The sequence below is a fragment of the Tachypleus tridentatus genome, chromosome 1 (genome assembly GCF_004210375.1).
Source record: "Tachypleus tridentatus isolate NWPU-2018 chromosome 1, ASM421037v1, whole genome shotgun sequence".
NCBI lineage: Eukaryota > Metazoa > Arthropoda > Merostomata > Xiphosura > Limulidae > Tachypleus > Tachypleus tridentatus.
The window spans coordinates 134,413,352-134,439,740 of record NC_134825.1 but is presented as its reverse complement, the minus strand read 5'-3'; the positions used below and the strand labels follow the sequence as shown (position 1 = coordinate 134,439,740).

At 33.7% G+C, this 26,389-nt stretch overlaps 1 pseudogene across 1 annotated transcript in view; it reads left to right on the top strand.

Annotated features, from left to right (window-relative positions):
* The first annotated feature begins 1 nt into the window (after position 1).
* The window catches only part of LOC143224799 (sucrase-isomaltase, intestinal-like), a 97,511-nt pseudogene continuing 71,123 nt past the window's right edge, over positions 2 to 26,389 (top strand). The window contains exons 1-8 of the transcript XR_013013445.1: positions 2 to 22; positions 499 to 585; positions 8,394 to 8,612; positions 9,374 to 9,612; positions 14,512 to 14,681; positions 14,790 to 14,961; positions 20,475 to 20,574; positions 24,949 to 25,060. The product of XR_013013445.1 is annotated as a sucrase-isomaltase, intestinal-like (transcript). The remainder of the gene's footprint in view (positions 23 to 498; positions 586 to 8,393; positions 8,613 to 9,373; positions 9,613 to 14,511; positions 14,682 to 14,789; positions 14,962 to 20,474; positions 20,575 to 24,948; positions 25,061 to 26,389) is intronic.

Here is a 26,389-nt window from a genome sequence, read left to right as displayed (position 1 = left end):
GGGCTGTGAAACAGTAGCTTAGGTACGACTATTTTTGTGAGACCAACTACATCGTTCTTTGCTGCAAGAGAAGGAGTGAATTCTGTGTGAAACTGTTTTTTTTTATTACTAAAGTTTGAATTCTCTTTTGTTACAACACTGTAAGAATACCAAATTCCCAATTGTTTAGTCTTCTTAATACAAAATTATAAAGACCCTAAAGAGGTGTGACGTGTAAGTACAAGGTATATCGATCTCCTATATTATATTTTATATTAAACAAAAATAGCTTATTCTAAAGTTGTAATTCAGAATATAATACTTATATTCCAAGAAGTGTCGATGTCGATTTATTATTCGGTATTATTTTCTGCAATCATGTGTTGTGTACTGTATTAACTTGTGTATGTGGAATTACCAGTGAAGCAGACACACGTCTTAATATTGTTGATTGTTTCTTGACTGATTATGTACTTGAATCAGGCAAATTGCAAACGCAGTTTTGTTATTTTTAACTAGATTCATGTTTGACTTGGAAGAGTCAAGACCTTGAAGTATTGTCACTGCTTTCTTGAGGCTGTTCTGCTGCTGACCCCGTTTCTTGTTGTAAGTAATTCAATATCAATAGAAGTAAGTTTATTTACAATCAAACTAAATTGATCTTTTGTTTAATATACTTTATTTATTGTGCCATATCTAAAAACAGTATTCTCAATTTATTCATTCCAAACTTTAAATACTTTAATACAATATTCCAACCATTTCTACAATTAACCAACTATCTTCAGCTCATTTTTATAACTATAAAAAAAGTGATTGTTTTTATTCAACTTCTCACCTTGTCATGTATTTTCGTCCACCCATTTACAATAAATTGCTAAATTATATTAGCTTGTATATTAGCTTCACAGATCTCCATTATCACAAAGGTTAGGAAACCGTGTTTGGTTAATTCTTGGAATGAGGAGATAGGGTCTGGATGACCCACTTTTTAAAGTCACCTTTGAACTTCAAGGAAAGAAATTTCAATACCAACATAAATTAGATACCTTCCTCCGTTATATACCAAAAACAAATACGTCTTTGCTATTTTCTTAGAAAGAAGCATGATAGGCGAGTGTGTCTACCTAACCCTACTACGACACATGTTGACAAGGATGAAATTAAATGAAAATAACTTTATTCATATTAATATATATTTGAATATTGAAGTAATTGAAATAAAAAACACATTTTAACTATTTCAATATTAATCTATATTAGGCAGCCGAGTTATAAACAAAGAATATTAAAGATATAAAACATTAAGGTAAAACATTTAGAAAAAAATTGTGACGTAGTTTTTTACCATTTAAGCATCATATCAAATTGAATTAAAATGTGTTTAATTATCTTCGTATTATATATATATATATGTTTTAAGAGTATAGGAAATATATGCAAATTTCTCAACGTTGGGCTGAGTGACATGTATCTCAGTTCAGTATGCCCCAAGTGAAATGTGTTAACATGTCCGAAATTACCATTTTACTCGAAATATTTTGTATCTGTCGTCCTCGCCCCTAGTGGCAGAGTAGTATATTTGCGGACTTACAACGCTAGACACTGGGTTTCGATACCCGTGGTGTACCTTTGTGTTTAACTACAAACAAATAAATATATATATGGTGGGGAAGCGGTAATTTTACTGACTTATAACGCTGAAATGTTTCGCTCTAAAACAAACAACTAAACTATTTCACTTACAGTTAACAGACAACATTATATACCATTATATAATCGAAAAAAATGTTCTTTCAAATACGTGTACTGTTGAAATCCTCATAACTAAATATTTATTGCAACATAATAATACAGAGGCTTAAAAGACAAATTGAAAGTTGGAGCCAAAGTTTATTTGACCAAGCGAAGCGAGGGAATGTGCACCACAGGTGCACCCATTAGAGCTCTTCAGAATGAAATGTGGGGTATACCCCTAACCCATCTTCCCACATCACCGAATGCCTTTGTAGTAAAAAATATTTACACTTACGTATATGAAAATATCAGTCTTTACTATTCTAACGGTTTAAAATGAACACGTCGCTACAATCAGGATTCAACAACAAAAATATACTTTAAACACAACAACATTTAGAAATACATTCACCACAGTTAGTAAACAAATTCCTGGCGAAAACGTCACACAAATAATAATAAATAATTTATCAAACTTATTAATAAACCAATAATAATGGAATCACAAAGAAAAACAACTAATTCTGAATACAATACCTCCTCCCTTTCTCTCTCTCTCTATTAGTGAAGCATCGGTCAGGGTACAATTTCAGGTAATCGTAAAGTTACATATCTTTCTGTTACATAAATATGTACGTCCCTCTCGGGAAACTGGTGCCAGTTTAATCGTACACACACATATTTACTCAAAATAAATTTTTTTTATGTAGAAGGTGAGTTAGCATTTAATGCAACTAAAGTTCATAAATAAATTAAACGATAGAAAGAAATAATAAATGATTTGCCTTTGCAGTAAAAATGTTTATTTACGTATGTGCAAATTTCAGTTTTTAACTGTTGCATACAACATAGACTTCCGATTACAATAAAACAAGGAAACAATATAATTAGCATTTGGACTTCTTTGTAAACATGGTTTCACGGCTACCAGTTGTAGCATATGAAAGTTATCGGCATTGTATCAACTTGTTCCTGGTAGCCCCAGTCTCCCTTACCACAGTTTTTGGTTTTATGATATTACAGTTAAATTATAACACAACCTTTTCGGTTGTATTCCTATTAATGTAATCAGAAGTTTTGAGCGTGATTTCTTAATTTATTTTTCTACCAGACTGGCAGGACTAACCTTTTTGTTCAACGGCAATCGCTACTAGGAGAAAATGAAGTTAAACGCAACCTGGTGGAAGAAGGGGTATACGGATAATGTCTCACCTGGCAAAGTCTCGCCAAATTTTTGAAAAAAAGAACAATGTCTCACCCATATATTTTTTATATAATCTACCGTTTTATTTATTTTTCTTAAAAGTTTATTTGCTTCAAAGTGAAAATTTAATTAGGTAGGTAATTTGATAATCATAGCTTGTGTTTTTCAAGATGAAAAATTGCACATTATTGCAAACAAATCACTACTTTGTTGCATAAAATTGGCGTCTCATTAGAAAGAAATTGTTCTATTTGAATAAAAATTGTAAAATACATTTTTAAGGCGAATACAAGAGATTACCAATTTTCAAAAAATGACTGGAAATAATGAAAGGTATACGAAAAAAAATTTTGTCTGAACACAAAACGAAAAACGACGATTCAGTTCATGTAAATAAAAACTTCAGAACAACTGTCCACAGCTGAAACATCGGTAAAAAAAAACAAACATTTTTGAATATTTATGAAAATTAGATATATTTTGGTGATAGACATCATTTGATTACCACATTCAAGTCTTATGGTTATAAGTTTACACAGTGTGCATCTTATGCTTTGTCAAAGTAACACCAAATTTTTGCAAAACTCTGTATTTATGAATAGGAATGAAACACCAAAAGTTAGTTTGTTAGTTAGTCAGGTTAATCATGGAGGTGAGACATTTGTCCTGGGGCCCGGCTTGACCAGGTGGGCTAAGACGTTCGACTCGTAATCTGAGGGTCGCGGGTTCGAATCCACGTCGCACCAAAAATGCTCGTCCTTTTAGTCGTGGGGGCGTTATAAAGTGACGGTCAATCCCACTATTCGTTGGTAAAAGAGTAGCACAAGAGTTGGCGGTGGGTGGTGATGACTAGCTTCCTTCTCTCTAGTCTTACACTGCTAAATTAAGGACGGCTAGCACAGATAACCCTCGAGTAGCTTTGTGCGAAATTAAAAACAAACAAACAAACAATCCTGCATATTGTTGATTTCATCTAGTCAATTTTCAGAAAGTTGTAGAAAGTTATAGGTTTCATTGTTTATATTAAAAGGCACTACTCTCGTGAATTATTGTGTAGATGTACATTTTGTTTCGTGTGTAAATTTCATTATATGATCAACATATATGTTGCATTGGAAGGGTTTTCACTGGCTGGCATAGCTTGGTGGTTAAGGTACTCGACTCTTAGTCTGAGGGTCGCGGGTTCAAATCCACCTTTTTCTAAACATTCTCGCCCTTTCAGTCGTGCAGACGTTATAATGTAACGATCAACTCCACTATGTAAAGTAATTTTTAAGATTTTTTTATTTTTATGCAGTATTTAGCTTTTTATTTTATGAAATACAGTGTTTGAATTTTAATGTATTTATTACGAAATGACTTGATTTATTAATATTTTTACGAATTTGTAGTGTAAAAATTTCAACACATTGTGCTTCAGCCAACGAACTTGCGTTTTGTTTTGTCTGACCACAATGTTGTATTGTTTTAACACAAATGTATTGTTTTTGTGATATATAATTTTTGGTCAAATATAATCATGTGTAGCAGAAACTTTTACCTATTTTAATATTACGCTATCGCGATACTTTCCATTGATGCTGTGGTCATTTCTTCTCCTCAGAGTACATAAAGATTAATTTACTGGTTCGCCAGTTCTTCAGAATGACAAGTAAATATTTAATTCAAATGGAATTAATAAAGGAATCATTTTACTACTAAGCAATTTGGTATTAAGTATGTAACTGGATGTTATTAAAAATCATAAACCTAATTCGTATGAGTAAGGACTGAAGAAAATTTGTAAAGATTTACGGCATGTCAGTTTTAGGTAATACACACCGAAATGGTTGTTTGTCAAGTAGCATATATATATACTAGCCCTACTGTCACGGGTCACGGGTTAAAGGCTATGTCATTGTGTTTGTTGACCCGCATTCAAAGTTTTTCAACTACTGTTTAATAAAGCTATGTTCAAGTTTGGCCCTGAAGAGGAAGGCCCACCTTTCGAAAGTGATCTGGTTATAGGGTGTTTATTTCATTTTTATCAAGACTTCTTGATGTTTTTCTAACACCGTGAATGTTATTAAGTCTGGTATCAAACTGTAGAATATAATTACAATCTTTGTATTATACATTATTTAATTTCTTTAACTTAAAGTAAATATCTAAAAAACAAACCTAAACATCGACCTTTGTGTGCCACGTCGTATGTTGAATGTAGCACTGGTTTAAATGAGATGTTTGTAATGTCAAAATACAAAGTATATAGTTTCTTACACATTAGGAATTCAATTTACTGATATTTAAAAGCCGGAATATAATATAAAAACCTCCTATCTTTTCTTTATGATAAGATATCACTAATGTACTTAAGCAAACACAGTGGTCCAGTTTTTTCTTTAAACATTTGATAATTATCTGGAGGTCATAAAGATTTCACGTGTGAAATTTGAAACTTTTTTTATGTGTAAAAGTATTTTAATGTAAAATTATTATCGCTTTGTACGTTGCCCAGTTAATCTTCCAAAAAACAAACACAAAATAAATGAGAAAATCTTTAAAATATTTATTACTCAATTTTAAAAACCTCATATTTTGTACACAAAAGCCTTGTAATGTTTACTAATGTGTGTTTTGTTATAGCAAAGCCACATCGGGTTATTTGTTGAGTCCCCTGAGCGGAATCAAATCTCTGATTTTAGTGTTGTAAATCCATAGACTTACCACTGTACTAGCGGTGGACGTGTTTCTTAATAACTTGCAAAATTTTATAAACATTTGCGTACATCATTAAAAATCATATTATAATTACTTTTATGGATGCCTCCCAGTGGCACAACGGGTATGTCTACATACTCACACTGCTAGAAACTGGATTTCAGTACCATGGTAGGCAAAACACTGATAGCCCATTGTATAGCTTTATGCTTAATTCCAAATAATTAATCACAATCAAACTCTCATGGATACCTTCGTGATTACGAGCTTTGTGGATTCCACATAACTTGTTAATGAAAAGGTTAATTAATCCTAGACCACTATTATATCTCTTGTTTTCGAACCAGCCTGACAAACCCCAGTAATAGGTGAAAGGCCCTGTCTGCCGGTATTAATTAAACTGTTATATTCTGTTTTACTTTCTTTCACCCGTAAATTCGTATAATTACTCTTTCTGTGATATTGACAACAATTTCACCAAACAGGTTTTTCTCGGGCTACTCTCATGTTCTCTTCACATTCAATTCTTTGGAATTTGATCTAATGATTCCCGCCACTTAACAGTTGAAAGACACAACCATCTTCCTTTACTCGTCCATATATTTATTTATATATTAATGGGCATTTGAACCATTGCTTTAATTACCCTAAGTACTAAACCCAAAATTCCTACCACAGTATTTTATTTAGTCATTTTTATCTGGCCCGGCATGGCCAAGTGCTTAGGGCGTTTGACTATAATCTGAGGGTCGCGGATTCGAAACCTCATCACACTGAACATGCTTGCCTTCTCAGCTGTAGGTGCGTTTTAACGTTACGGTAAATCCCACTATTCGTTGGTAAAATAGTACCCCAAAAATTGGCAGTGGGTGGTAACAACTAGCTGCCTTCCCTCTAACCTTACACTGCTAAATTAGGGACGGCTAGCGCGGATAGCCCTCATGTGGCTTTGCGCGAAAGTAAAAATAAACAAACCATTTTTTTTCCCGTTGTAATCTCTCTTAAATCACTAGCGGATATAGGGATCTTTATTTTAAATTTACGATCAAAGTATTAAACATTACTTTGATTATGTTTGTGTTTTTCTGTGCATTTTTGCTCTAAACTGAGTTGGATCCATATAAATTCAAATATATGTTTACAAATAAATTCCGTATTTGAAATGACTGTATATTAAACATTATTTGACTGAGAGAAAATGCCGTTTATTACATATATGTTGAATGTCATAAATTTAATTTATTTTGGAATGTTTGGACGTAGTATGGGGTGTTTCATAAGCTATTGGCTGTGTTTGCTGTCATTTTCTAACTGCTGATGCAAGCATTTTCCATTCTTGTCCGTAATCATGGATCCTTTCGATACCATACACATAAAACGCATTTCCTTCGTTGTTGAAAGAGAAAGAAAGAAAACCAATGCTACTTTCCAGGAGGAACCATTTGGATTTGCAGAGTTATGCGGATTTGAAACGCTGATATCATCTTCCAATCCTGAATACAGCTGCTCTTATTCAATGTACCTGTTTGTGAAAGTTTGTTCTTCTGTTTCTCATCAGTAAAATATTGCTTAAGATGTAATCGCTTTAGATATTATTTGTTTGTTGAATTTCGCTCAAAGCTACTCGAGAGTTACCTGCGTTAGCCATCCCTAATTTAAAAGTGACAGACTAGAAAGACTCTACCATTACCCACCGCTAACCTGTGGCCTACTTTTTCCCAAGATATAGTAGGATTGATTATTTCGTATATGCCCCTACGACTGAAAAGGAGTCCATGTTTAGTGACAGGATTCGAACGAACCTGCAACCTGTACATCACGAGTTGAACACTTTTAACTACTAGGCCATAATAACAGACACACATTAGATGCGGATGTATTTTTATTTTGTTGTGCTTTTTCAGATTCATTCTGTGCTTGGCCAAGTGCAGTAACATAGATTAAGATTAACCGTAGTACCTTGGTAAGAGCGAAAAAAACTTATGCCATTTGTACGCATATGTTAAAATTCCAGCCTAAAAGGACGTATGTCAACAGGTTTAGGCAACACACAACAAACAATACGTTACATCAAAAGACAAAATGTGAAGCATATCAACTACTTTTGTTTGTTTGTTTGTTTTGGAATTTCGCACAAAGCAACTCGAGGGCTATCTGTGCTAGCCGTCCCTAATTTAGCAGTGTAAGACTAGAGGGAAGGCAGCTAGTCATCACCACCCACCGCCAACTCTTGGGCTACTCTTTTACCAACGAATAGTGGGATTGACTGTAACATTATAACGCCCCCACGGCTGGGAGGGCGAGCATGTTTTGGCGCGACTCGGGCGCAAACCCGCGACTCTCAGATTACGAAGCGTACGCCTTAACGCGCTAGGTCATGCCAGGCCTATATCAACTAATGCTGGTTAAAACAGAAAAGATAGCTTTTCTAACTGGAGTAAATGTTTATGATGTTTTCTAAAAAATATTTCTTTTATATATAAATTTCTTACTATAAACCTGCTCACAGAAGTTTCTTTCATTTTTTTGTAGTCCAAGTGTAAATATCATTTCAGTATTCTTTGACAAGGAAAGTAGGACGGTAGTGTGTATTCATTCACATATGTGTTTGTTACTACAGTACGAATTTCACTGGGAATGGTTGGAAGGGGAAAGGCTACCATAGGAACTCCTTATGAAAGTTCATTTGTTGACTTGTGAGAATAAATTATTTATTTAGTTCAAAATGCAACATTATCTGAAATACGGCTAAACGTTTTGTCTCTCTTTTCAGCAATAAAAAGAACTGCTGACCTAGAAATGACAAGGACAGAATGGGACAGAAGAAACAGATTTTATGTAAAGAAAATTCGTCTTAAAAAGGCTTTAATAGGTTTAATAATAATTCTTGTCCTCGCTACAATTATAGCAGTACCTTTGGCTATAACTTATTGGCCTAAAACCCCACCACCGTCGATAGGAGAAAAGGACCGAATAGAGTGCCCTCTACTGGGTAAGAATTATTTAGATTGTTGAATATTTTGGTTTTCATAAATATTTACGTATACATATATATATATATATATTATGATGAGCTACAGTTAAAATTAAAACAAACCAGGTAACCATATTTTTTAAATTAAGTTTTTCTTTTTTTTTTGTTTTATGTATTAACCAAGATACCCAAAAGGAGCTTGTGGGTCAAATCTCGCTATCGATACAAATGTTAAGACTTTTATACAATATTTATATATGTACACGAAACAGTTTAAGATTATTTCATTTGAACGCATCAAGTTTTATAGTTATTTTATTGTACTTTATTCCACATTAAACGTATTTTTGTTGAACCTGTCTTTGTGATATTTTAATTCCTTAGATGAGGATTACACACACACACACGCATAAATGCGTAATTGAGCGTGCATGCATGTATTATAGGGAAAGTCTGTTATTATATATCTATATATCATAACCATAAATTTTCAAGCCATAAACATCAACTGTGTATTTAACATGAAATAAAATACGCTACACATTTTTAAAAAGGATCCAATGCAGCGTGTTTTATTTCATGTTAATATGTTTTGTTTACGGCTTGAAAATTTATGGTTATAATATAATTAATCAGAGGTTGGGATTTTTCGTTTTTAACGCAGTTCTTCCTCGTGATTTTGCTTATTCATTTAAATTCATTTGGATGTAATTATTTAATTTCACTAATATTATTAATATTACGCGTTGATTTTAATAAAAGTGCAGTATTTTCTTTAGTTCCAGGCAATATAACCGAGTGTGAAAACCGAGGATGTGTATGGTCTGAGGCATCTGCTGCTCCTAACTGTTATATGCCGAAAAATATTCGACGATTTAATATCACCAATAAATATGAACTACCAGATGGCATTAAGATAATATTGACAAATACGGGATCACAAGATATGTATAGTCCTAGTCTTCGTACCGTACGTTTTGAAGTAGACTACATCAACAACAACATTGTTCGTTTTACAGTGAGTTTACGTATTATTTGACTTTATTTGTCGTAACGCCAGGCGTAGCGATCTTATTTCTTTGTTCATATGCTGTAACGCTAACAATCGAGTTTCGATACCCTTTTTAACAACAACGCAGATAACCTATTGTGTGGGTTTGTGCTTAATAGCAAACAAACAGAACCGACCTCTTTTTCATTTTAATAAAACCTTCTACATGTGCTGAAGGTATTGTCTGATGTATATTGAGGAATTTTAATTTGAATTGTGTAAACACAGCCTTCTCTTGAAATTCGCGGAGTGATACATTCCTAGAAGAAACCGTGGATATGAAAATCCCGGATTTCAAACAATAGTTTAACGGGAAATAGAAGCATGATTTCGAAAATCATAAAATGACCGAAAATTTGTTTTTATTAATGATGAAATACGGCCTCCAGAGATTCACATCTGTAAAAGTAAATAAATGGGTGTAAGTATTATTTGAGAAAAAATGAGTCATGGTTTACAGTATTTCAGTTTTATATTTAAAGGCATGTATTTGTTTGTCTTGTTTGTCTTTCCACTAGTGCTTTCATCATCGCTATACTTATGCTTCGGCGCCATTTTATGGACTTCGTTTACTCTTGGTCCAGCATGGACAGGTGGTTAATACACTCGACTCGTAATACGAGAGTTGAGGGTTCGAATCCCCGTCGCACCAAATATGCTTGCCCTTTTAGCCATGGGGGCATTATAATGTGACAGTCAATCCCACTATTCGTTGCTAAAAGAGTAGTCTAAGAGTTGGTGGTTGGTGGTGATGACTAGCTGTCTTCCCTCTAGTCTCACACTACTAAATTAGGAATGACTAGTGCAGATAGCATTCGTGTATCTTTGCGCGAAATTCAAAACAAAGAAACAAAAATTAAAAAAAAACTACATGAGCATATGAATATTTTGCGTGGGAAAAGGTTGTTACATAGCCTTTTCAAAAACAATCGGTTTACTGAGGCACATCGCAAAATTTGAAAATGTATATATGATGCACGCTTTTCTCCCACGTCAAAAACCATATCATCGCGTTTGTTGACATGCATTCAAAATATCAATGAACTACTATTTTATGAAATTATTTTAGTAAGTCTGGAATCAAACTGTAGATTATAATTTTAACTTTAATATTATATATGAATTAACTTCGTACTTTAAAAATAAATATTGAAATAACACATCTAAATATAGATTTTAGTGAGTCACGTGGTATGTTGAATGCAGCACTGTTTAAAATTAGATGTTTGTGATGTCAAAATACTAAGTCTATAGTTTCTTACAAATCAGGAACTCAAATTACTAATATAATCAAGCTAGAATATGAAATCAAAACCTCATATCTTTTTATTTTCCTTATTGGCTTGTGTACTGAATCAAACACAGTGGCCCTGTTTACCTCTTTCCATTTTTGAAAATGGACCGTTATATATACTTACTTCAAGATATGATACGTGAGTAATCAATCAACAGCTTAGAATATCCCCATAGTGGTTTTCTGAGCCATTTAAGTCTGTGAAAAGGCTATCACGTTCGTTCAATCCAAGATTTAAAGGAGGTAGGTTTTGTCTTTAGTCCGCGTATTTTTTTAAAAATCTAAATACATCTTAGTTACTAAACTTAATAAATTATAGTGAAATTCTATGGTATCAGTGTAGTTATTTATGATTTTTTTGTTATTCAACTGTATGTATAAAACCTAAAAAATTGTTTGCTATCTTCCATATGCGAAATTTTTAAAGGCTTAGCAACCTATATCCAGCAGCAACCGAGTACAAAGGTGGTAGCGAGAAGAGATATTTGTTTGTTTTACTTCTTAATTTATCGTTCTATATTTAAAAAAAATAAGTTTCATAATTTGTTTCTAAAGAGTGATAACCTACCTACATATATAATGTATAATAATTAAAATGTGACTGCAAATTACAAAATACAAGTCCACTAAAACAAGTTAAGACAGGGAAGACGAAAGGTCAGTTTCATATTACTGCATACGTAACATTGAGTGCATCTGCATCGCGTCATATGTGTATATATATATATATATATATATCGTTATGAGACCTAAGCTACTTAGATTAAACATTTGTATTTTGGTGTCATGATATGTAGTCATTCTAGCATGAAAAAAACATAATTTTTATATATATTTTCTAATTTTTTAAAGATGATTACAAGGTTGGTCAAGTGACAGACCCCACATAGTTAGGGTATATAAAAAAACATGAAATGTAAAGTCTTACTAAGAACAAATGTTTGAATGTAATTAAGTGGTTTTAGAGATGACATAAATAATTTTTGAGATTTTTTGGGACGAAGAATAGTTTTTTAAAATTATAATATGAAATTACTTTGTACTCTGACTGGTAACGAAAGAGACTACTTTCACAAACAAATGTTTAGAGAAAATATTATATTCAAAATTTTGATTTTGGGTATACAAAGTACTTCTAATATTAACTGAAGGTCTACCAAATTTTGTGAAGATACACATGCTGTATGAAAACTTATAGTGCAGATACTTAGTGTGTGCAGATGTGTAGATGAACTTGTGTATATTATACAAAGACTGCAGCGAAAGGGTTAATTAATTAATTGTGGATGTAGTATCCACGTGACTTGTTGATTTGCTCAGTGAGAATCATTCTAATAAAATGTACTCAATCCTCTCTGTACAAGGTAAATCGCGAGCATTCAGTATGTGACAGCCTTAAAATCATTAACAAGTGTTAATCTGCCCTCATGGCTTCATTTCTTATGCCATACATGAACGGAAACAAGAATGTCGGGGACTCTAACCTGCGTAGTCACAAGCTATAGAGATTGACAGTGTAAAGACAAAATGGTTGGTCATCCAACTTGTTACCGTAGGATGTGAACTAGTCTTTACAGTTACTAGTGTTTCTATAACTTTATGAATTTAAAGAGAGCAACATTCGCGGGCGAGTGGAACATTTCTCCGCCTTGAAATCCTAACAAGGCCAATTTTACACCACAAATTCATGAAAGCACAGAAAATATCGAAAACCGTCTATATCACTGCTTAGGGGTTACAGTTTGTGCCAAATTTGATTGACACATGCATTAACCGTTCATGAAAACCCCACATTTGCGCTTTCCTGATGAATATGACTCAAAACGAGAATATCCAATTATTTTGTATGTTGATGTTTTGGGTGCGTGAAAATTTATATTTGTGCCAATTTTCATTTTGATTGCTGTAAATATGACCGCACAGGATATCAAAAATTTACATATTTTGGGTTATTTCAACTTTCACCGTACTAAAGTGTTAAAAATGACTAAATCAAAAAAAAGTAAAAGGCAGGGCGTGTTGGACCAACACATAATTCTACTAAGTTTCAAGTCGATCCATCAAGAAAATGAATGAATGGTTGTGTTTGGAAGAAGAAGAAAGCAAGGAAAAAAGAAACAATAGGAAAACACTGAACAACATGTCTCTATACAGAGACATAATTACTGTTAGCCCTTAGTTATCGTCTTCATAAAATTCTTTGTTTTGTATATACGAACAGTCTTGTATATTCTAAAAGCAGTATTTGTAACTTAGCTGGTATTTGGAGAGTAGAGACGTAATGTGAAGTTTGTTTGATTTGTCAATTCTGCGAGTTCAACATAACTGCTTATATTGATGTCAACCAAATCAGGCCTGGCGTGGCCAGTTGGTTAAGGCGCTCCATTTGTAATCTGAGGATCACGGGTTTGAATTGCCGTCGCACCAAATATGCTGGCCTCTTCTAGCCGTGGAGGCATTATAGAGTGACAGTCACTCCCACCATTCGTTGGTAAAAGAGTAGCACAAGAGTTGGCGATGTGTGGTGATAACTAGCTGCCTTCTCTCTAGTCTTACACTGCAAAATTAAGGACGGCTAAAAAAGATAGTCCTCTTGTAGCTTTGCGCGAAATTAAAAAAACTATCAACCAAAGATGAAAAGTAAAATATAGTGTAAATTAGGAAGCAAAGTAACTCAATAAGAAGTAAATTAAATAAAACTTAATATAACCATGAAAAAGTAATAAAAATGTACACGTCTTATGTGTATTTTCAATGTTAGTATTTCATTCTATCTAAAAAGCCTTAAACAGTCAAATATTTTCTGACATATGATATTTTTATAATTTATTTATTTGAATATGGATTTACAGATATTCCGGGGAGGAAATTAAACTATTTATAGATTGCAATGAAAGTTTATGAGAATCAAAATATACAATAAATTTTCTCTCTAAAGTAACAAAAACTTCTTGAATGCTAATACAACCCACATAAAGTTTTCGAACATGGCCTAATGTATATTTCGGATTGCACATTGTAGACAACACTGCACTGTAAATGACAAGAGTCTTCGTGTTAGTAAAAGGTTTAAATGAAACCTAGAGATTTCGCAGATATAAAGAACAAAATCTCGTACTATGTTTATTAGTGTATGCACTGCTCCTGTATCTTTGGTGATCTTATAAATAAAAATAGGGACATAACTGCCAATGTATTCACGAATCTTGACAACATGTAACTTAGATGCCAGCAAATTAGCCACATACTAGAACTGTTCTTTATATATACTAATTATACATGAACGTCCTGTATGAACTCAAAGAAAGAAGATATACTGATATGTTTCACATACCATAAAGATATTATGTAGAAAATTGTCATGTTAATAACATTTCCTGTTTTAAAAAAAACTTTTTCTTGATTTCAAAATAATTTAGCTTTATATCCTAATTTGTATTTGTCATTTATTTTAATACATAAATTATTTAAAATGTTAAACAGCTATGCTCTAATTTAAAGTTTGATCCTTAATGATCTAAGTATTACAGTGTCTTTGTAATGCAAGTTAAACACGGTTGTTTTTTTTAAAGTTTCAAGACGAAGCCAAAGAGCGTTACAAAGTTCCAGTAGAATTGGAAGAATTTAATGTTCCGCAGCTAAAAAGAAAAGGCAACAAAAACAGGATATATGAGGTCTTTGTAGAAGATTACGAAAATTCTTCTTTTAGTTTTAAAATACAACGGAAGAACTCTACGGTACTGTAAGTGGCTTTTATACGATAAAATGTCATAAAATTTGTTATCTAATTGTTTTCGTATTATGATAATAGAATATTATTATATCATAAATATGTTTGCCGTTTTCACAGATGGGACACCACCATCGGAGGTTTCGTATTTGAGGAGCAGTTTTTACAAATTGCCACATACTTGCCGTCAGAAAATATTTACGGTTTTGGAGAGAACCCTCACCAAAGTTTCCGTCACGACTTGAACTACCAGACTTGGCCGTTGTTTGCTAGAGACGAACCGCCTGGTGACGTAAGTGTGGCTTTCTGTATTCCACAATGTTGTTGTTGTTTTTTTAATTTCGCAAAAAGCTACATGAGGGCTATCTGCGCTAGCCATCTCCAGTTTAGTAGTGTAAGACTAGAGGGAAGGTAGCTAGTCATCACCACCCACTGCCAACTCTTGGGCTACTCTTTTACCAACGAATAGTGGGATTGACCGTTACATTATAACACCTCCATGGCTGAAAGGGCGAGCATATTTGGTGCGACGGAGATTCGAACCCGCGACCCTCGGATTACGAGTCGAGTTCCTTACTCAGCTGGTCATGCCGGACCCTATGTGACTGGACAGAACAATCTTGATTCTTACTTAACTGATTGACTCCAGATGGGACAACGGTAAGTCTTCAGACTTACAACGCTAAATATGACGGTCAATTCCGCTATTAGTTGGGTGTGGATATTCTTGGTGTACAAAATTATTGGCTGACCCCTAATTCGATGTGACAAAGATCGACATGGATGGGGGGAACAAAACTTTCACTTTATTATGTAACTTCAGTTACTGTTTTTCTCCTACCTTACAAATAGCTGACGTCCATATAACTGGAAAACATTACTTATTTTGTAAAAATGGAAAAATATCGAAAAAAGTTATAAAACCTCTATACAATAGAAGCTAGATCATGTTGAAGAGAGCATGAGAGCTAAAAATAGTTCCCACTCACAGCTGCATGTCTGAGGGACTTCCAACGGTAGAATAAGGGTTTCCATACCTGTGGTTGGCAGAGCACAGATAACCATTATGTAGCTTTGTGCTTGACTTCAAACAAGCAAAGGCTAAAAATAATCGAAGTTAGTTCACTTAAGTCGTGACAGTTTTAATATATATATATCAGTTCACAGTGATTCTAACACTCGGGATTGTTTTAATATATATATATCAGTTCACAGTGATTCTAACACTCGGGATTGTTTTAGTGAAGTTTTCTGGTATGATGTCGAAGATGGACAAATATTTTAACTTCGTTGGTATTTTATTAAGATTGTATTGTTTCGAAAATTTTGAAGACTGTGATGTTTTGTAATTTTTATTTCTTTAATAATATCATAATTCTCCAGTTTCAAAACCAAAATCAAAGTATTAAAGTCATCACTATTTACGGTTGGGTGAAACGACGATAACACATAGATTAACAGAAGGGTCAGTACAGGGCAAAGACTAATTTAAAAAATAAAATTACGAATAGGACTGTGTATAAATATAATTTCATTATTGAGCATTTTTCTTCTATTTGTTTTAAAAAGTTATATCGATTTTCTTGAGTTGTGCTCTACCATTATTAAATCTTGACCCCTAGGACCGTTTTGAACATAAACGTGCAAGAAAGAGCATAGTTTGGCCCGGTATGGCCAGGTGGTTAAAGCATTGTACTCGTAATCCGAGGGTTGCGGGTTCGAATCACCGTCACACCCTTTCAGCCATGGGGCGTTATAATGTGACTGTCAATTCCACTATTCTTTGGTAAAAGAGTAGTCCAAGAGTTGGCGTAGGACGTTGGTGACTAGCTGCCTTCTCTCTAGTATTGTACGGCTAAATTAGGGGCGGCTAGTGCATATAGCCCTCGTGTAGCTTTGCGCGATATTCAAAACAAATAGAATAGTTTTACTACGTCCCTTGAGCATGTGAAGTTGACCTGTTGAAACTACTCGAATTTTTAATTTGCCAATTTTTATGTTGATGTAGTATTACTATTTTTATTATAAATTTTCACGTATTACTTTTTCTTATTAAATAATTTTTACAAAGTGTTTCAGTACATTGTGAGAACTTTCAAAGGTTATGTTTGTGGATTCAATGAATAAAGGGAGAGTTTTATACTGACCAATTTATTATAAAAAGTTTTATTTCCACAATGTGTGTATATATATACTAATTTCCAAGATGGACTGACAATATGATGTGAGAGGTAACATCTTGAATTTTATAAGTGTGAACATTAAGTGACTAAGTTGTAAAGGCAATGAATTAGAGCAAAAATTTTCTACTTTCAAAGGAAAATGTTTGTGACTAGTCGTCTAACAGAAACGTTATTGTCAAATATTTATTATTTTTAACTGTTCAATGACATCTGTCATATTAATCTATCAATGTTACAAATTGAAATAAATGTGTTATTAGGAAAAATAAATATAGTCACCTCTGTTAGTGACAGACCAAAATGAAAGACGATTTTTCAAGTAAATAATGTGCAACAAACATCAAGCTTTGCAGCAAATGACTAATTTATTCATTGATAATAATAAATATTCATTTATATCCAACCCTATCGTTGGACAAAATAATAAAATCTATTGCATTACAACAGACGATCAATTCTAAAGCTGCTTGTGTCAAGTGCAAAGACGAAGGCACAATATGAATGGTATCTATAACATACTGTAGACAGTGAATTATTGACAGCATGTAGGTAATCTGTTGACAGCATTTCACGTTTTTCTATATCGATAATAGGGTAAAAATATTGCAAAAAGCATTTGAATTACTTTACTTTACAAGCTGCTGAAGATGTGTGAGTAGTGTTACTATTTTTATTATTTTCATAGAAGTGGAGTCACTTTGTCATTCTAGAGAACGACTCATTAAAAGTTATTACTTTGGTGAACAAGAGATTTTCCAAAATGATAATACAATACTCTACTGCTCTTACACTGTATAAAATTGTTTATGATAATACAATACTTCACTGAGATTGTGCTGTATAAAATTGTTTATGATAATACAATACTTCACTGAGATTGTGCTGTATAAAATTGTTTGTGATAATACAACACTTCACTAAAATTGTGGTGTATAAACTTGTTTGTGATAATATAATACCCTACTATGATTGTACTATCTAAAATTGTTTATGAATACACAACACCTCACTGTGATTGTGCTGTCTAAAATTGTTTATGCAAAACATAAAAGTGATTTCAGTTTCCATTCTTATTCAACACAATTACTGGACCTCAGTTCCATTAAGCTTCTTCAGGTTTAACTTAGGACGAAACTGAATGTTACACTTTCCATTTTAAGTATTTCTCAGCATCAGTGAACCATTAACAGTTTATAGCTCTAGAGGTATAAGCTACAATTGAACAAAACTTTTATCGTCCTAAAAATTATATGCAATAAGAAAACTAGGCTACTATCGTGACGAAAGATGACTCATCCTCTATACAGTCAGTGTTTAGTTTATTTGTTTTGAGAAAGAAAGGGTTTTAATATACTTATAGGACTTTGTGAATGGGAAGTCTATGTTGTATAATAAAATTCTATTGATTGAGACCATGAGCACGATAGTGTTCAAACGTAAGAATCAAAGTTGTCTGTCTTCATGATGATTTGTTAAGAATTATAGGTTATATTGGCAATATATGTATGTGTGTGTATGCATGTTGTGTGCAACCCATAACCTTAAATACATACATTAAAAAACAGTTGCCATTATAAATCATTTCGTATTTCTTAATGAGTGTTTTTTGTTTGTTTGTTTATTTCAGAAATTTGGTGCAAAGCTACTCAAGTATATTATCTGTGCATAGTAGATTGGGATTTAACTATAATTTTATTATGCACCCCATGGGACATGAGCCATGAATCTTCGAACTTAGTTCGAGAACACTAGCAGTTAGGTCATATCTGGCTAATTTGGATACTATGAAAAAGCCAAATTGTAATATTAAGCTATGAGTAATTAAAACAAAATTGGACATAACTTTCTTAATGTTAATATTTCTTAGTTATAATACTTATGAGTGTTCAGTTTGCTTGTATAAACTGTTCATGTTGTGCCCCCTATGATGCCAAACTTCGAATTCCATTGTTATACATCTCGAGAACTTGCGGCAGAGCCATAGGGAGCAAATATACACACATACATATATATACGAGGTGTGATCAAAAAGGTTTTAGGATATCACTTTTATTACTAAGAATAACGTACATACATCAATATTATATGTTATCCCCTTCAAAGTAATCTTCCCAGTTGAAACACACTTGTTCCAACGTTCGTGCCACTTTCGCAAGCAATGCAGAAAGTCTTCAACTGTTATGCGACAAAGTTCTGCTTTCACATTATTATTGATGATTGGAATGTCATCAAATCTCTTTCGTTTCAATGAAATTTGATTTTTGGGAATAGAAAGAATCACACGGGACAAGATCTGGAGAATACAGGGGGGGGTATCACAGGAATGTTTTTTTCTGCCAAAATTCTTACACAGGTACAGCAGTGTTAGTAGGCGCGTTGTCATGGTGAAGAAACCAGCGACCATTCTCTCACAGCGCGCGGCGGTTTCTTCTAACCTTTTTCCTCAAGCGAATTAAGACCCCTTTATAAAAGGCGTGGTTAACTGTCTGGTCATGAGGTACGAATTCATGATGAACAATACCTCGAACATTAAAAAACCCGATGAACATCGTCTTCACATTTTATTGAGATTGTCGTATCTCTTTCGGATGTGGAGATGATGGAGACTTCCTTTGGGATGACAGAAGTTTCGTTTCAGGGTCATAACCGTATACCCATGACTCATCACCAGTAATAATGACGTTGATGAAATTGGGATCAATTTCTAGCCTTATTCTTTTCAAATCCTCGCACACTTATTGACGGTAAAACTTTTGGTCATCTGTCAACAGCCTTGAGACAAATGTTGCAGACACTCGACGCATGCAGAGTTTTTCAGTTGAAATCGCCTGACACGATCCAAAGGAATTATCCAGTTCATCCGCAATTTCGCGGATAGTTAATCGTCGATCACTTCGAATTTTTTCTCTCGCCTTAGCGACCATTTCATCAGTGGACAATGTCGACAATCGCTCAGAACGTGGATCATCTTTGACCGACTCCTGGCCATCTTGGAAGCATTTTACCCACTGTAAAACGACAGCCTTACTTAAGCAGTCATCGCCAAAAGTAGTTCTTAATATTTCGAGGATTTCTGTTTCTCCTCTATCATTTTTCACACAAAACTTGATGGAAACACGTGTTCTTCTTTTCTGTCTATTTTTATTACTAAGTGGCAAGAAATGCATCTGTCTTTGTACATGTTTTTCGCGACACGGGTATAAGGTCTGGAGAAATGGCTTTTTAGTAGGGTAGATCACTATTTGTACTTTGTACACATTTCAGTGAAGCTCATTGCCTCTGTACTGGCACCTGTAACAGAAGTCTTAGAACTTTTTTATCAGACGTCGTAGTTCATTTTGATAAAATAGAACATAAAATAAGCATTGAAACTTTTTATTTCATTCCATTAGCTCATAAATGTGACCTTTCCGCAGCTTTAACCGTTTGATTGCATATCTTTGAAAATTAATCAACATTTTTCGAGCACTTATGTTATCTCTGAGCTTATCTCAATGCTATTCAATGTAACTTTTCAGGGTCGGTGTTATTTATCTATTTATCTCTGAAAGCTTCTGAACATATGGAAGCATAATTTTAGTTTATTTTGACGAAAGTTGCGTTTTTATTATTTTATTTACAGGGTAAACAAAACCTCTATGGTGTTCATCCTTTTTACACTTGTTTGGAGAACGTGGAAGGAAAATCTCATGGCGTTTTGTTACTCAATAGTAATGCTATGGGTAAGTTTTATTAAACATTGCAATGCTCTTTTGTTTCTTAAAACATTCAACTTTTTTACACAGTCATGTGTGAAAACTATTAAAAACAACAACAGAAAACAAACAATTCAACTTTTATTTTAACTTGAAATGTCAAGTATGTAGAAATATACAAAACAAACATGAACTTCATCATATTAATGTTAGAACAGTTACAGTAATTTTAGGTCTGGCATGGCCAAGCGCGTAAGGCGTGCGACTCGTAATCCGAGGGTCGCGGGTTCGCGCTAAACATGCTCGCCCTCCCAGCCGTGGGGACGTATAATGTGACGATCAATCCCACTATTCGTTGGTAAAAGAGTAGCCCAAGAGTTGGCGGTGGGTGGTGATGACTAGCTGGTGGGTGGTGATGACTAGCTGCCTTCCCTCTTGTCTTACACTGCTAAATTAGGGACGGCTAGCACAGATAACCCTCGAGTAGCTTTGTGCGAAATTCCAAAACAAACAATACAGTAATTTTAAAGCATGCTTCCAAACTCCCTTGTATTGACTGTAAAGTTTGAATTTTGTTGGAAGCGTTTGGGAATTACGTGTATAAACTCGGGTATTAGAAGTTTTTAAGCATAGACGTATGGTGAATCTTTTGAAACAGTTTTTGTTTTCTACTCCATAAGGCATTTCATAGAGGTAAGACATGCCATAGAGGAGTAATGAATGAATTTTTACAGCATGGAAACAAAATGATTTACATTAATATTAAGTAAATACATGCAAGTTTTGAAAACGTTTTTTTGGTAAAAATAGGTCCGCTGTCCTTTAAGAAAGAGGTGTATTTTTAATGAGTGTGTGCCGACTATCGTAACTTCAAGATGAAGGAACACAGAAACCTAATATTTGTACACACACTAAGTGAGCCGTAAGGGTGCGCACCTAAGTAACATTACTTATCAACGTGCGTGCGCGAGCGTATATTTTTAATGATACAAGCTAGCGAAAAAACCATGTAGAAAATAAGTGGTTCTTTATGTTGCAAATATAAATCAGAGACAGACAGACACGCGCGCATGCGCCCGTGCGTGTCTGTGTATGTGTGCCTAACATAGCTCCAGAAAAAAACAAATATATATAATTTTAATTTTGTAGGTTTTTTGCTTTTAATTTCACGCAAAACTACACGGGAGCTATCCGCGTTAGCCGTCCCTAATTTAACTGCATTCCCTCTAGTCTTATGTAGCTAAATTGTAGCCAACTCTTGGGCTACTCTTTTACCAACGAATAGTGGAATTGACTGAACTTTATAACATATCTACAGCTGAAAGGGAGAGCATGTTTGGTGTAATGGAGATTCGAACTCGCAACCCTCAGATTACAAGTTGAACACTAGCCACCTGACCATACCGGGCTTTTGTACTTTAAATATTTCGTTTAACACTTTCAGCATATAGATTCTTGACAACAATATTAGGTCATACTTTTATTGTTACGTGCTATACTTTATCTTGGACGAGTCTCCAGTGAATTATGATACATTACATATTATAATTTTAGGTAACTCGAAATTTCCGTCTTAATTTAGAAGTTAATTGAATGTTAATATGTTTCAAGCTTTTGATTTTTGCTTACGAGATTGACACTTACAATTTTATTTTTTAACAAAAAATTACTTTAATATATGAAAAAAAATACAAACAATACAATTTATAATAACGGTTATTACAAATAATTATTTATACAAAAAAAATTACAACAGGTTCACGACGAGCGAATTAATTTATGTTGTTGATACACAGGTACCATTCACATGACGGAATGTTAGTTTCTTGTTTGGCCTAACGCGGTTTAAAAGCTCACTTTTCAGAGGAAGATATATATCTAATGTCCTCGTAAAAATACTAATATCTAAAGTTAATTCTCTGAAGTTGAACAGTTCCTAATGTTCGAAATCTATAAATATTCCTACTCAGTTTCTTTTGTTTTCCGGTTAATAAGCGTTAATCAAAGTTGTAGCTTCCGAGGCTTTTAAGTATACAAATTATAGCTGGCCAGTTTTGAAACTGTCTCTCCGCGTCTTTCGATAGCTAACTTTTCTACTCATTAGGCGAGATTCCCAAAATTCACTTGGCAACAACATTTAAAGATTCGTTAGTGCTTTCGTAGAACATATGTTGATGATTCTTACACTCGAGAATGTTCTACGAATTTAGAGAACAGGCGGGACATGCACAATATACATTCAACGATATGCGTTACATACATTAAACTGAAACAAACGTAGATATTAAACTAAATGTATAACATTAAATCCGTTACACATGATATAAAAACCATTGTTAGCTCTAGCTTTTCTATGTATTAGAAGATGCAATACAAGGAACCACTTCTTTTCCGTGTGGTTTTTTGTTAGATTGCCTCTTCAAAAAGATATTTGTTTGTTTTTCAATTTCGCGCAAAGCTACACCTATCTGCGCTAGCCGTCTGTAATTTAGCAGAGTAAGACTAGAGGGAAGGCAGCTATTCAACACCATTCAACACCAACTCTTGGGGTACTCTTTTACCAACGAATAGTGGGATTGCCCATAATATTACAACGCCCCCACGCCTGAAAGAGAGAGTATGTTTGGTGTGACGGGGATTGGAACCCGTGACCCTCGGATTGCGAGTCGAACGCCCTAAGCTGGCTATGCCGGCCTTATTCCTTTTCCAATAAATTTAGTACTTCAGATATATGGTATATAAATACATGATATTCAATTAACAAACATGCTAAACATTGACTTATATATATATGTATATATATAACGATTTTTACCTAAAGAACATGTGGGGTTTTGGATCCGCTTATTGTTAGCCAATAAGGTTCTGCCTTTTTTGTAACTAAATGTATATGCGAGTTTAAATTATATGCATCTCGACTATTTTTTACTGCGATACATTACATATATACCACTCTTTTACAAATATGTGGAATATAATTTTTTAAGTGGTAGAAAAAGTCGAATTCAGTAGCTTTTACTTTTAACGTCAATGTATTGAAGTTCCTCGAGAACGTTTACAGTTCTGAATAACTAGAATAAATACACTTGATCAATTATTTCAAATAACAAAGCTAGTCAAGTCAGAGCTATATAAGTAAGACAAACTGAAATGAAAAATAAGAATAAAGGCAAATGAACCTTTAAAAGAAATGGTTATGTATACTTTGTTTTGAATTTCGTGCAAAGCTACACGAGGGCTATCTGCGCTACCCGTCCCTATTTTATTAGTAAGACTAGAGGGAAGGCAGCTAGTCATCACCACTCACCGCCAACTCTTGAGCTACTCTTTTACCAACGAATAATGGAATTGACGGTAACATTATAACACCCCCATTGTTAAAAGAACGAGCATGTTTAGTGCGACGGGGATTCGAATCCGCGACCTTCAGATTACGAGTCGAGGGCCTTAACCACCTAATCCTTTAAAAAAAGATAAGTACGCGCACAGATGTATGTCTTTTTGTCTGTTTTGTATGTCTATAATTTGTAATATAGGGAACCATTTCTTTAATTAAAATATTATTATTATAGAGCATGTCTGCATTTCTGTCTGTGATTTCTTTGGGAAAAAAAGTATTGTCTAATCTGAAGCACTGCAAGTGTAAAAAATGCTATATATTTTGATAAAATGCTATATATATATATAAAGTTTGATGTTAAACATCAATGTAAAATATTTAACGTAATGATAAAGTTCTTTGATTATAAATCATTTTTACTTTACTGTACGGTAGACTCAGCAGATAGCCCAATGTGGCTTTGCTTTTAAGCACACACACACACTTCATTGTAGGTTTTTACTGCTGTTTTTATGTTTCTGAAAAATAAGGATGTTTAAAATATTTTTTTACTGTTCTTTGATGTTACAATATGTTCAGAATACACACCATGACATTGAGCTGAGATTGAGTGATGTGTTTAATGATATCAGGACTCAAATCCTAAGACTTAGTCCACATATAAATATATTAACTACAAGACTATTAACGACCATATTAACTACAAATTAATTTTTTTCTCATATAATGGACGAATTCTAGTAGTACATGAAACAACACAAATAGGTAATGTGATAAATACAAGTGGTGATATATCAACTGTTGTACCTCTTATTATAAACGCTTATAGTTGCTTACTGCATTGTTGTCGCATCTACAGTCACAAACCTCACTGTTCTTTGTAATATTGTTTTACATTCTACAATGAACATGCTGTCTAATTCTAATTTATACATATATTTTATTAATGGCTTTAAAATACGCCGTAATGTTTACAATCGTTCTATAAGTGATTTATGCAGTATTTTTCTAAATTCCATTGTATCAGGACTTACAATAATATAAAGTCTTTTGTTGAACAGAATACACACTGTTGCCTTCCCAGGACTTTCTTATCGCACGATTGGGGGAATTTTGGATTTCTTCATGTTTATTGGAGATTCCCCAGAACATGTTATTCAACTTTACACGGAAGTAAGTAACAACTGAGTGGAGAATATGTGTTAAGTACTTTGAAAGTGATTTATTACTTGATTTTATGAATTTATCTTTTTACTTGCTCAATAACATATACTGTGAACTTATCCTTTTAAACGTTTGTGTATAGTTGAACAAATTTTTGTTTTTGATCATTTTAATGCACAATAATAAGACAAACAAATATTTAATTTTGAACATTTTGAGTCTGTGTAATGTTCTTTGTTTATATTAATTTTGTCACTATTGTTCCATAGTACTGATTAAAACATTGCCTATTTATTATTAATGTGTTTCATAGCTTTAGAACTATTGATTTATATATATATATATCATAGGCGTATTCACGAAAGTCCAGTTTTTCAAACCATCGCTTTTTTTCACTTTTGTTTATTGAAGGATATGTTGCTTGCCTGAAGGTGCATGGACTGTCAACATACAGCTTGTTAGTGAAATCAATAAATACACACATTGTTATTATTCATAACACTCGACATCTTACACCAATGGTTCTCAAACTTTCTGACTTGTGGTACACTACGACAATCTGAAAATTTTCGCGGCAAACCTGGAAAGCCTTAACGATATTTTTAGGTACACGTTATACGGCAAGAGTTAAAAGCCTTAGAACGAAAATCACGGCCAAAGCAAGCGATATTAATGTCATCTTCACATTGACAATACTATTGCTTGCTTTGGCCGTGAGTGTCGTTCTAAGGATTTTTAACGATTTTGAGGTATAGCAGAAAAATCAAACCTTTTTATTTTTACGTACGTTTTCAATGTGACGCATGTGCCTGCTTCCAAGAGCTGATCAAATTGAAGCGAAGCTCTAATGTGGACAAACAAGCTCGCATTTCATCATCGACTGTAAGAAGCCTCTTTCTCTTTTTGGTTTTAATTTCAGTCAATGCTGAAAATCCAATTTTGCAAAACCGCGAAGATGTAAATGAAAGCAGAACTTCAACTGCTTTTGAACTGATTGCAGGATATGAATTTTTAATGGAGATCCAAAACTCATCCAAGATCTTTTCGGGAAACAATGACTGATAAAATTTGTCGTTTCGTAAATCAATGAGCTGTTCTTCCTCGTCAGTTGTAAGATTTGTTGTCTCGTTGATTCCGAATGGATAGGTCACCCAGTTATATTCGTTGACAGCAAGTGACGGGAAGTAATGTTTTAGTGCGGACTGTAGGTCGCTTAATGTGTTCAAAATTTGAGGGACAATTTTCTTCTTTGACGGACATTCGTTAACAGAAGGAAAACAATCAAGGACTTCTTTCGAGATATTATTTTTCCACAGCGTCACCTTTCATCGAAGGCCT